Source organism: Lactuca saligna, chromosome 2, assembly GCF_052625555.1.
Source record: "Lactuca saligna cultivar CGN05327 chromosome 2, ASM5262555v1, whole genome shotgun sequence".
Classification (NCBI taxonomy): Eukaryota; Viridiplantae; Streptophyta; class Magnoliopsida; order Asterales; family Asteraceae; genus Lactuca; species Lactuca saligna.
The window spans coordinates 101,201,471-101,207,470 of NC_136418.1; positions in this window are offsets into that span (position 1 = coordinate 101,201,471).

Sequence of the window (6,000 nt, forward strand, 5' to 3'; positions counted from 1 at the left end):
GTGTCTTGCACCGCAAAGGGGAATGCCCTAAGCTTAATTTGATCCTCGGTAACATCGTGTGGCTTCATGCCCACACACACAACATGGAACTCAGTGAGGAACTTGTGAGGATCTTCATTTTCATGACCTCTAAATGCTGGAAGTAAGTGGAGGAGCCCAAATTTTAGATCCATGTTTGTGGTAGCTGGATATGTGATGCAAAGAGGTTGTTGAGTAACCTCTTGCCTCGACCATTGACGAAGAGTTTGTTCGGGTGGGGGGTTTGGAGGTGGATTCCCTCCATGGTTATCTTCCATGGTGTGAGTAATGGTTGAAGTTTCTATGGGTATAGTGTTTGGGGTATTATGAACAGGTGAACAGGGTGGAGTGGTATTTATGGGTGATGATGGTTGTTGTGAGAGTGTTGGGATTTCTGTTCCTAATGTGGATACACTTGAGAGGGGTATGTCCTCCCAAATGTTGATGACCGGGGGATTGGATGATGAAGAAGTACCGGAAACCGGCTGCCTCTTACGAAGCTTGGCTTGCTTCCTTAACTTCTTTGTAGTCTTCTCTATCTACGAGTCAATTGGCAATGGCGTACCTATACGTAAAGATCTACGCATAAACAATTAGTAACACCGTGTCCCCGACAACGATGCCAATTTGTTAGGCGTGTCAGACCCAAAAAATAATGGCGTACGATATACTCCAAAAGAATCCCACTGTATTGCACTAAAAGGTAGTACAAGGCAAGCATGGTCGATCCACAGAGACACGAGATAGTTAGTCTATACCTCTTTGCGTAGGGTACTATGGTCACCAACAGTAATAAGGGGGAGGGGGTTAGAATGCAATGACTAAAGAAACAAATTTAAAACACGAGTAAACAACCAAACGAATGAATTAAGTTCAGATTTTGTAAGGACCCCAACTCCATGTATGACAATCCAGCAATGTGAATCAAAGATGACAAGACATTTGTTTAATTCTATCTAAGTTGGTACTTGAAAGTGTTAACAAGCTCTACCACTTTCCATTCACCACATTAATCAATCAAAACAAGCTCTTTGATTAATCCTAACCTTACTAACCTAATCTAAACAAGCTCTTAGAAGTAGATTAAAAGATTCCATTAAGCTTATTGTGAATGTTCCCAACAACACCCAATACTCCTCACAAGCTCGGGAGCGTAAGAATGTGTGAAAAGATTTACACTAAATTCATTCATAAGAAATGAATTTAATGCTTTAGTTCAATTCACAAAACAATTACAGATTTTGCAAAATGAATAACTTGAATGACCTAACCTTAATTCAAGTGGCCAATAAGAATTATTATTAGAATCAAGCATTCGATTGAAGTAAAATCAGTTTCACTAGATATAAATTAAACACAAACATCAGGTCAGATGATTTGATTCACGACCAAAAAGTCAAAACATGAAATTGGAGAAGTTAGGGTTCTAGCCACACATGGCTAGAACAAGATCACAAGTCTAAAAGATGAAATTAAGTGTAATTACAACTTACAAAGACGAGAATTAATGTTTCCAAATGATTGATGGACAAACCCTTGAAAAAATCTTCGAATTCTCCTCTCAAATGGTGCTCTGATATGTTCCCCCCTCTAAAAAATGACCCAATTTTCGACATAAGGCAAAAGGGAAAAACTGCCAAAACACAGTTTTTAATTCAAACACGGCCCGTGTTGATATAGAGTAAATCAACACGGGTCGTGTTAAGTGAAAATACACCCTTCAACTTCGATTCCAACTCTAAAGTATGATGCTAAAAATTGTTCAACTGGACCAACATGCCCCCATGTCAGTATAGAGTAAATGAATATGGGTCGTGTTCAGTGAGGTCAAACTGCCTGGGATGGTTAAACACGCCCCGTGTTGGATTTATGAGCCAAACACAACACGCCCCGTGTTGATTTTCTCAATTCTTCCGTTTTACGCCCAATCATCCTGCAATCTTCACCAATTCCCCTCGGCACCTCCAAAAGTGCGCTCCAACCTCCGGTTTACCTGAAAAGGACATAAAAGTGTGCAAAATAAGGTTGTTCTAGAGACTAATATGAATATAATGAAATGCAAGAAAAAGGAAGAAAAATTGTGCTAAATAGATGCATGAAATGGGACTAAAAGTTGTGCAAAAAGGTGCACAAAATCGCACCTAACAGTCTCTCCACATAATTCAGGCTCTCATCGACCTGAATGTCATTCAATGATACTACAACCTCCTCGTCCAGTATGCACTTTCACAATTGCGAAACGTGAAAAGTGTTGTGGATCTGGCTGAGCTCCTCTGGAAGATCTAGTTTGTAAGCTACCTTGCCAACCCTGGCAATGACCCTGAACGACCCTATTTATTGGGGACCCAATTTTCCCCTCTTCCTGAAGCAGATCACACCCATTCCAGGGAGAAACCTTCAGGAGTACCATGTCACCATTCTGGAACTCTAACTATGATCAGCGTCGGTCGCCGTACCTCTTCTGTCTACTCTGTGCAATCTGTAACCGCTGTCTAATCTACTGAATCTTCTTATTAGTTTGTAAAACTACCTCTCTCCGCCCCATCACTGTGTGACCAACCTCACCCCAACAGATCGGGGTGTGACATTGGCTCCCTTACAACAACTCAAAAGGTGGGGCACCAATACTTGAATGATAGCTGTTGTTGTAGGTGAACTCTACAAGCGGTAGGTGGGAATCCCAACTCCCACCGAAATCGATAACACAAGCCGTCAACATGTCCTCAAGGGTCTGTATAGTCCGCTCACTATGGTCGTCGGTCTGCGGATGATATGCTGTGCTAAAATGCATTCGTATGCCCAACTCCTCGTGGAACTTTTGCTAGAAGAGGGAGGTTAATGTAAGATCTCAGTTACAAACAATAGAGACCGAAACTCCATGGCGAGCAACGATCTCGCGGACATACACGTTGGCCAGCTTCTCGACCGATGAATTCTCCCGTATAGCTAGGAAATGGGCACTCTTTGGCAATCGGTCCACGATGACCCATATAACATCATATCCATTCGCCTTCCTCGACAATTTGGTAATGAAGTTTATCGTGATCTGTTCCTATTTCCACATGGGAATCTCTAGAGGCTGCAGCTTACCATGCGGCCACTGATGCTCGACCTTGACCATCCTCCAGGTCAAGCACTTGTCGACGTACCAAGTGATTTCTCGCTTCATGCACAACCAGTAGCTCAAAATTAAATCCCAGTACATCTTGGTGGCTCCCGGGTGAATAGAGAAGTGAGACTTGTGAGCCTCCTTCATAACTGTCTTCCTTACTCCACCAGACATCGAAGCCCATACCCGACCGCATCGGGTCAACAATCGCTGACTATCCTGCACAAATCGTGTGTTCTCACCCCTACTCCTCTCCAGTTTCCAGTTCTCTGCTCGCATACCCTCAGTCTGAGCATCTCTAATCATACTCATGAATGAATAATCCACCAATATCCTCATACATGTCACTGGTATGGAAGACCCAACTGACTTGCGACTCAGAGAATTTTCCACCACGTTCACTTTACCTGGGTGGTAAAGGATCTCATAGTCATAGTCCTTGACTACATCTAGCCACTTATATTGTCTCATGTTCAGGTTCAGATGATCCATGATGTGTCTCAGGCTCTTGTGATCCGTGTATATGGTACAACGGACCCCATAGAGGTAATGTCTCTAAATGTTGAGAGCGAATACCACTATTCCCAACTCCAGATCATGAGTATGGTATCTCGTCTCGTGCAGCTTCAGCTACCGTGATGCATAGGCTATCAACCGTCCCTTCTGCGTAAGGATTGCCCCCAGTCCTGTGATGAATGCATCACATAACAGTATGAAATCCTCAACTCCCTCCGAGAGAGTGAAGACCGGAGCCTCACATAGTCACTGCCGGAGGGGCTCAAACACCCTCTGCTACTTGGGGTCCCACCAAAAATCCACCCCTTCCTCATCAGATGAGTGGGGAACTGCAATCTTAGAGAAATCATGTATGAATCTTTGGTAGTACCCTGTCAATCCAAGAAAACTCCTGATATCCAATGGAAATTTCGGTACCTCCCACTGTATAACCGCCTCGATTTTAGTTGGATCGACAAAAATCCCCTCCTGATTAACGAGAAGTCCGAGGAACCGAACCTCTCGTAACCAAAACTCACACTTCGAGAACTTAACATAAATCCATTCTTGCCTCAGAACTCCCAATAACTCCAGTAAATGCTCATCATGCTCCTCTCGGGTCTTGGAATATAACAATATATCATCTATGAACATGATGACCGAGCGATCGAGCATCAGTCTACACACACGACTCATCAGGTCCATGAATATTGTCGAGGTGTTGGTGGGCCCAAATGGCATCACTACGAACTCGTAGTGCCCATAACGCATTTGAAATGCAGTCATCTCCATGCCCTCCTCTCTAACCCTGACATGATGGTACCCAGAACTCAGGTGTATCTTGGAGAACCAACATGCTCCCTGCAACTGATCAAAGAGATCATCTATCCTCGAGAGTGGATAATGGTTTTTCATCAGCAGTTTATTCAACTCCTGGTAATCAAGGCACATCTGGTGTGAACCATCATTCTTCCTGATGAAAACAATCGATGCTCCCCATGGAGAACTGCTCAAACGAATGAACTGCTTACCTAACAGTTCCTGCAGCTGTGATGATAGTTTCTGCATCTCATGTGGCATGAATCAGTACGACGCCTTGGCGATAGGGGCCACACCTGGCACCTGGTCGGTCCGAAACTTGACCTGCCTCTTCGAAGGTATCCCTGGTAACTCCTCCGGAAACACATCCGCACACTCCCTGGCCACTAGAACCTCTGAAACTGAAATTTGATCTCTGTCTCACGTATCCACCACATATGCTAGAGAACCCGCACACCCGCACTGAATATACTGTCTAGCCATGCCAGCTGAAGAAAACCCTGATCCCACTCTAATACCCTCTCCATAGATAATCAACTCTCCCCCACTTGGGGTTCAAACAATTACCCGCTGACCCTCACAATCAATTATGGCACCGAATCCACTAAGCAGGTCCATCCCTACAATCACACATGCATCCCCCACGGGGATCAAAATTTGGTCAATCGGAAAAGATAACCCGAAGATCTATAACTCATATCCAGGTAGACTAAAGAAGCGGAAATCCCATGTTCATTAGCGATAGAGACTCACAAAAGACACTCTAGCTCTCCTACTGGCACACTGAACTCCCTACTAAACGTCTTAGATACAAATGACCGACTTACCCCCAAGTCGAACAAAACCAATGCATGAAAGGAGTTCACTAAAAACTTACCTAATCACAGGTATAAACGGATGGGCATAAACATGTACAATCAATAAGATAAGGGATAGAAATATACCAACAACCACATCGGGTGCTGCCGTGGCCTCCTCTGCTGTGAGCTGGAAGGCGCGTCCTTGAGCCTTCAGGGGCTCTAGTCTACCTGGTCTCCAATCTATAATCCTAAGTGTAGCTGGCGCGAGAGCCTGCACTAGCTTGACGATAAGTAACGGACAGTTGGCCTTCATGTGGCCAACCTGATCACAGTGATAACACAATCTCATACTGAGAACTGAGGCGAGATGGGGACAATCCTTCTCATAATGACCATCCTTGCCACACCTGTGGCACCCACTACCAGCTTGATAAACCCTAGAATGACCCTTGCCGCACTTTCCACAAGTGCGGCTCTGCTGACTCCCGTTCCATGAATCAGCGATCTTAGACTACTTTGGCACCAGCTGTGACTGTGTCGGGACCTGCCGCTGCTCCCTCAATTGCAGCTCAACCTCCAACTCACGACACCTAGCGGCCTCCTGCAACTCCAGTAGAGTATCACATTGATAGGTAGATACAAACTGACAAATGTCAGTCTTGAGCATGCTCATATAATGTATCATCTAAGCCTATTGTGAAGCAAACTTTTGGCAGAACATTGCCCTATCTGTGAACATGTGGGTGATCTTCGTCATCG